This window comes from Atta cephalotes (assembly GCF_000143395.1).
Source record: "Atta cephalotes unplaced genomic scaffold scaffold00004, whole genome shotgun sequence".
Taxonomy (NCBI): domain Eukaryota; kingdom Metazoa; phylum Arthropoda; class Insecta; order Hymenoptera; family Formicidae; genus Atta; species Atta cephalotes.
In genome coordinates, this window is record NW_012130068.1 from 4,329,544 (window position 1) to 4,337,722 (window position 8,179).

General features: G+C 33.3%; 1 protein-coding gene across 1 annotated transcript in view; it reads left to right on the forward strand.

The window, feature by feature from the left end:
- Positions 1 to 8,179, forward strand: part of LOC105626152 (glutamate receptor ionotropic, kainate 2-like) — a 152,043-nt gene that overhangs the window by 66,253 nt on the left and 77,611 nt on the right. The window lies entirely within an intron of this gene.

Genomic DNA, 8,179 nt, shown 5'->3' on the forward strand with positions numbered 1-8,179 from the left:
GAGAGAGAGAGAGTACGGAATCAAATGCGTAAGAAACTTTTCTTGAAACAAGTTTACAAAATTTAGAAAAATTTTGATTATACATTCGATTCATTCGTATTAAATTACTTTTCGTAATTGCATATTCGTAATTAAATTGCATAGAAATATTATGTATCAATTATTTGTTATGTAGCAATCATATAATTCAAGGGAAGATTCGAAGTAAGATGCCAAGGAAGAAGACGCCATTTTGTTTATAATTTTTTTATAAAACATGCGTTGGCCATACTGACTGTGCAAAAGCGTGTGATAAGACAGTTGCGCAGTTATCGGCAGAATGAATATGTTCATGCCAAAATCGATTGGTAAAGGTTATACGAAATACGAAAAAGTCGTATTTCGAGCACAGTTTTCAAGAATTTTCTGGGAATCTTAGTTTTTCTTATATTAATAATATAAATTCCTATGTTTTTTTTAAACTTTAAGTTTATCAAGTTTTTCTCTCTATTTTCGTTCTGTATGATTCTTAGAAATTTTTAGAACTATAAGCTTTTGCAACATTATACTCTCGAAATTCAAAAGTTTTCGAGTTCGCGGGTTCTTGCTGGTTGAACTTTTGCAATAATTCTACGCCAAAGGTGGAAGGCGCGTTGAAAATACGTGCCCCTTCACCACGTGCCACGTGTCAGATATGAGAGGCACGCGCATGGAGCGCGAAAGGGATTCCTCAAACGCAAAGGATCCGAACCGTGGCAAGAGAAGGTAAACGGAAATTTGAGTTTCTTGGCGTCACGGATGCGGAAGGAAGGAAGGATCGAGGAAATCCGACAGGGAACGCAGGTATGAATTCCAAAAGAGCACGAAGGCCAGAATGATGAAAACCGATAAAATGGTATTTTATATACCTATACAGCTGTGCGGCGCCGCCTTTGTCTTATTCCATATTTGCATCTCGCCGCTATGCGTATCGTATTCATGAATGTACCTCTTTGCCTCTTTGCCTATCGTTACCCGATAACGCTTCATGACCCGACAGTCGATCCATATCATAATGCATAAACAGTCAAAGGTTCTGATAAAAATGCTTTTTTTGCCAATAGCAAAAAAAAACGCGTGTTGTCTTATATTAATCAGATATGTATATACAATGTACCATAATTCATTATATAAGCTATTGCTGTTGATTTTATATGTTATAGCATATAGCTCGCATTATATTATATATTGAACGTAAAAAAATGTATGTCATCCTATTGAAAAAAACGAGGAGAATTCATCCGGAAGTTCTGACAACGGTATTCCATTTGTCTTATAAATAGCCTCAACGAACTTCAAGATATCAAAAAAAACTATTCGCTAACACTTCTTGAGAATAGCTTATAACATGTCGATTACCTATCTTGTATTTTATAGCTTGAAATTATTTTTCGCCTTTCTAACTTTCAATAAAAATATATTATTGAAATAAAAAGAAAACATAGTATGCTTATCTTAGCATACGTATAGAACACAACTGATTTGCATGTATTGAAAGATTAAAAAAGTAATAATAACAGTAGCTGCAGCTGTGTATAGAAAATTTCTTGAACATTAATTTCCGATTATCGATGAATACTTTTTTCATTTCTTTTTTTATCGACTCTTTTATAACGTTACGCTGCGCGAAAAAGGAAAGAAAGAGTTCATCGACCTCATCGATTAATGGATGTAGCATATTTAAAAATATCATACAGAAGACGTATAAAAATTTTATGTATTTAGTTAAACAGGATAATAAAATATTTATATTTATTAAATATGTAGAACATACAATTACATAAATATAACACTAAAAAATTTAATCGAGACTTTATTTTAAAAAATCAGAATATTATTTTAAAAATAATCGTTTTAAGTAAAACAAAGAGATAATCATTCAAGTAGAAAGAGAATTGGTCAAATTCAGATAAAGAGGTAATCCTTTCCATTGTCTTTTCATCACAGAGTTTACGTCTATGAAAATCCGTAGAAAACGATACGCGAATTTTATTAGCTTGGAAATTCCTCGAAATATATTCAATTGTACGCGCGCGGTAGAAACAGAGAAAGTAAGTCAAATATTTGCAAAATTATAATAATAATTACGTTATTTTTAATGAGCAAAAGCGATTGTCTTTTCGTGACAAAAGAGAAGACGAAACGACATACACCTGTTAAACTCTCAAAAGCCTTCAGCATACGTACTGAGAAAGGGAGGGACGTGACGACGAGCCGAAACAACCAGCATTTTCGTAATAGTGCATTTGAGTAGAAATGAGCCGTACAAACATAGAAGCGAAGGACAGAATGTAACTAAAAGCGGGTGATAGCACAAAGCTAGTGTACTTGGCCAAATAATGCACCTCGTGTAAATACCACTTTGAGACCTCGAGGTACGATACGAAATGGGCGAAGAATGGTCATTACTATCAAGCTTCGTAACTGGATCGCTCTTCCTCTAGAATCGCGCTCATTCCGGTGTCAAAGTCTGTGTACATCGCTCGGTCGTTGTTCCCGAGCACAGCGCGGTCAAATTCGATACAACGAAAAATAATTCAAATTCATTTGTACAATTTCAAGCAGAACACGAATTATCATGAAGTCAAAATAATGTCAAACTCCAAAATAAGCTAAAATTTACTTTTCAATCATTATAACGTCATTTTATAATAATGTTATTATAACTCGGTCTGCTTGAGATACAAGATTAAATTAAAATAAATTAATAATATGTGGCTACAAGAATAAATTCAATACAAAAAAATGTCTGTGTATGTATAAGAGGTTATTAGTATATAAATTATATATTCATAAGATATAATTCATAAACAATGGAAGGTATTTAGAAAAATAAAGTTAACTGCAGACATTTAATCTAGATAATTGATAAGATCGAGTACAAATTAAAATTCATTTCAGTTTGTACTCGATCTTCTAACAGCACTAGGAGAACTAAAACTATTTCAGGCTGCGTTAGCTTTGAACGTTCACGCGTATCGTTCTATCCTTATCGTTCATTACAAGCGTTCATTTACAAGGAAAATAGAATGAAGCTTATAGTACTCAAAGCGTAGTGCCTGAAGTGAAACGTCTGCAGTTAATTAACTTCATTTCGTAAGTGTATTCCAATCGCTTGCGCATTATAAATATATTGTACATATAATTTACATAAAATTAACAATAGTGAAAATTTATATAGAAATTGTTCTGGATATGAAACTAATTCTCTAATGATAGATGTGTTAGGCGTGACGGATTAGTCAGTCATTGCATTTTTATTTTACCGCAATTATTTTCAGTTCAAAAATTTTATTTTTTTAATGTATAAGTAAATAGTATTGTATTTTTTTCAGCTAAACAGAGGAAAAAATTTCATGTTATTATTTACCTATTTGAATAGCTATCAATTAAAAGAAAAATGAACAAAACAAAGCATTCGGACTGTATTCGATCTTATTTTGGTAAGATACTAAAAATCTATCGTACTGTTAAAGTAAAAAATCTAGGGGAGAGGCGTCAACTAAAATCACACTTTGCAAAAATTATTTCAGCCAATAATATAGAGAATAGACGTGATCAGTTGGCGCCTATTAAGAATACAAGTTCTTTATATCATATGGTTGCGTTCAATGTCAATATAATCAACAGCGCTCGTTGTTATTAGTATCTTTTTCTAGATCATCCAATCAAACTTTTACATCAGACTTTTAGAACAATACGACAATACGCGCAAAAAGCGCTCACTCAATTATTGAGTCTACTGAACGTAATCAATGGTTCATAAGAACAAGAAATACACGGACTCATCACAGAATAACTGCAATGATTACGTGATCAGTGACGATTCCCAGACTCTCTATGGATACGTTCCATTTAACGCTTACAATGCTCGCGAGCATTGTTCTTGTTTAATTTTATAAACAAGGATGAAATGATTCCATGAACGTTGGGAGCGTCCAGTAAATCACATCCTATGTTAGAGGATTAACAATCAAGTAAATTTACACAGATGATAAATTTATTTTATACAAAGTTAAACATTTCGAGTTGCACGAAATACTCATCGCAAAATACTCAAAATCACATTAGATCACGCGCATTGTTTTTCAATTGAAATAGAAAGATACAACAAATGCGGGCGGAATGGGTTTGCATTGTCATAAAGATAAACGTATGACGCTGTAAAAGTTGTAGCGGCCTATGATACATGCACTATTATCCGCAGAGCATCCTCGTGGAACCAAATTCACAATTTCGTGTATAAATCTTAGTGGATACGCCGCACTGACCGCCTTCCCCGATGTAACTGCCGCGCCAATATTGCGGTGCTGGCATTTTCAGTGCATAGTACATGCTGGATTCGCATCCCGTACGTGAAGCTGATACGTATGATTGCTTTAAGCGGCGCATACATCATCGGCAGTTCTTATTCGACACAAACTGTCGGACGAAATGCTCGTAAGCTTCCAAATGGACATTTTTATCGGTCATCACCGAGACGCGAATGCCAAAGGAATGCATAAACGATAAACGCATCGTAGATCTGCAACTGCAGTGCTCAGATAAATATAAATATAAAATGGCCATTATAGTCCGACGTATGATGGGGTGTTATCTTGAAAAAATTTACGATAAAGTTTTTACGATAAAAGTCGGATAATAGACAACGAATATTTTAAAAGTAGTTAGTTAGTGTATAAATAAGTTAATATTGATTGATTATAGTATAACTTTCATTAAGAGCATGCTCGGCGAAATACTTCGATGTATATTAAGATATATCAAAAAAGAAGAATGTAATTTCTTCTAACTAAAAACCTGAAGATAAGAATTCTGAAAAGATAAATATCTCAAAGGAAACACTAAAGTTTTAATTGTGATCCTATGAAAACTGTTCTGCTATTTTAGCCTTAAGCGCAAGAGATTAACGAGATCTGTGAAGTGTAATATAACTTAGTAGGTGTGGTAACAACCGACGTAACGTCGACGACGTGACTCTGTGGACAAACAAATAATTATATCTCTATGAAGAGAAGCGCTATATTCTATTTGGAGACTACACTTCGCTTCCGGTGCGCGCAAGTTGCACACGCGCAAAAACATGAGGAGGAGAAAGAGAAGGAGAGAACGTAATCAAGGAACAAGAAAGTTTCGCGAATGGAATCTTGCCTGCGGATCGTCGGAGGAGTCGAAGAAGCTGAGGAGGAAGGCAGTTGAATTAAAGACAATGATAAGTTACGGTCGCAATTATTGAAGTTGCCTCTCTGAAGAGCTTCACGTTGCACATCTAGAACAAAGAGGACAGAGAGTTCTCAAGACTTTTTTCACCTCAATCCCGAGAGAGGCGCCATTGAAAACTTAAGAAAATGTATTAATTTATCAGCGTCTGCGTACAAGCGAAAATGCGGACCAATTCCGCAAATTGGCAGGACGTTAATTGCAGCCGAAAATACTGCTCTTACATTCACTAAGCGAATGCTAATCTTGGAAGGTACCATATTACCTTTTTGTCGCGTAACGACTGAAGGATGGGATCTTATCGTCGCTTTGCACGTGTCGCTAATAAAGATCCCAGTTAATTCCGGATTAAATTTTTCCTAGACTCAAGCCGCGTCGCACACCTTCTTGTGAGCAAAACGTGGTCGGAATTATCTCACTTGATTTGATCACACACTTTGCAATTAACTAAATTAATCTTCTAAATTACGAATATAATGCTAACGTTGCATCATTTTGTATAATACTTTTAATAAAAACAATTTTTAATGATTACGTCCAAGAAACTAATCAGAAAAAACTAAGTGAACGCTCAGTAATTTTTTTAAATGATTGGTCTTTACCTTTGCTTTTTTGTTAAATCTCTGTAGAAATCAATCATATTAAAGAATTACTGAGCATTCACTGATCAGTTTTCTTTGCTGAATGCAGCTATAAATCAATATTTTCGATATTATTAACTCTTTTAGACTTCGTGTAATGTACATCAAATTTGAGTACATAATTCGTTGAAATTATTTGATTCTATCGACATCATTTGAGATTTGATATACACAATAATATGTTAAAAAAAATAGTCAAAACTTTAAAAAAAATTAATTGTTTAGTGTGAATTACTTATTAAAAAATGTACATAAATTAAATTTAAAAAAATTTTTAACATATTTCAATTAAATCAGATCTGAAAGATTAATTTTTACTTCAGTTACTTTAATGTAGCGCTCTTTTATTCTTTCTTTGAGCTTGGAATAAAAAATCACTTCCACTCAGCCAAAAATCCGGAGATCACGAATTAGCTAAAGCAACGGGCGACGCTATCATGCGGAAGCGTTAATAAACCATCATAAATGTGAATAATTAACCTCGTAGGCGGTTTTGCCACTGCACGATAATCCCGTGCAACGGGCGAGAATCGCGATTGCACCGAGAAAACGGGGGCTAACAAGTTTAACGCGAATGAGAACTTCTTATCGCTATGCCATTGCACTTCGTTCTGCCTTCTCCGGAGGCTAGTTTCGCGCGCGATCATCTTGAGCTACTTAGTCGCTCATTAGTCATATGAGACCTGACAATTTTCCGGCGCGCCTTGGAGTAATCACGCGCATTAATTAACGCGTTTCCTGCGATCGCTAAGTTCCGTTGTCACAGTTGAATTTCGTTGTAATTGCTAGCCATTCGATGCCATTTGTGTCTTCTTTGCTGTGATTTCTTCAATTTCATGACAAAATTGCAAATTTCTACCTTCTTCATACATCATTCATTTACTATAAAAGTGCTCAACAACTATAAAAGTAACTCAACAATTGAAGTTGTTCAGAAAAGAAGAAAAACTTCCTTTTTTTTCAACTTAATAGAAAATTATTGATTAAATAAATAATATTAACAAAAAGATTATACTCTTAAAAACTCTTAGAAATAAGTGACATAATTCGAAATATTACCAACAGTTTATGTTTATCTCGATCAACTAAAGCTATTAAATTTAAAATAAAACAATTTCTTTAAATTTCGATCAAAACTGTTTTTTAACTCTAAATGCTTTCTGAGAGTAGAAAAAATCTCTCCTTTTTATTGAAAATAAATCAAAATGTACCATTCTTGTAGAAAATATTACGATCTCCTTAAAAACTTTAACAATAATACAAGTGATATTTGGCGGATATTGAAAATTAAGTTTACTTTTGATTAACTGATTAACAGAATAATCTTTATTTAATTTATTCACGATGAAAATTATATTTTTTAGTTGTGTCACTTTTGAAATAAAGGAATAATAAAAAGGAATAATAAATCAAGAGGCTTATGTTTTGGTTAACGTAGTAATTGTAGAGACTAAATTCTGAAATTAACTCTCAAAATCAATACAATCGCATTAAGCTTCTGATCAAATAATTCGATCTCAGATTATAGGCACCGTCTAAATCGGGCTTAAATTACATTAATAGATAGTGGATATCGATTTATTCGCATAGTAACGTGATGATATAAGTTACTAATCCATCGAACAATAACCCATCGATTTGGTGATAAATTCGCGTACGCGAATGGTTCGCCGCCGATACGAAACGACGTGGGTATATCTACCCGTGTTTATACCGGACGCGTATTATCGGTTCCGGTTGCGTCCCGTATTTCCCCTGGGCGCTACGTCGGGACTGCGATAATTCAGATCTCGTTATACAAGGGTTTCTCCCGGAGAATTATTTCCATGGATACACTGCACCAATTGTCGATGCTCAAGGTATTGTCTCAAACAGTTGGTATCTGCTGGAGTTGCTCGTTTTTGTTTCGATCTAAATAATCAATAACAAAAATAAATGCGGTCTCATTAATGCTGGAATTGTGAATCTCGTGCAATTGTCTGATACTTTGAACTTAAAATATATTTTACTCCATTGAATTTGAATTTAAAAAAAAATTTTATCAAACTCCATTACACAAAATAAAGAATTCTCCATTTTATAAAAAAACGTACGATATAAAATAATAAAAAGAACTTTCTGTTTATTATTTAATTTTTACCTTATTCATATAGAAATATTTAATATTAGGAACTTAAAAAATAAAAATATTTACTTATTATATTCGACATATTTGTTGTTTAAGAGAAGACTTATTTAATAAAAAAAGAATTGAAATTTAAAGATTAAATTTACACTCGTAATATTCTCTCTCTCTCTCT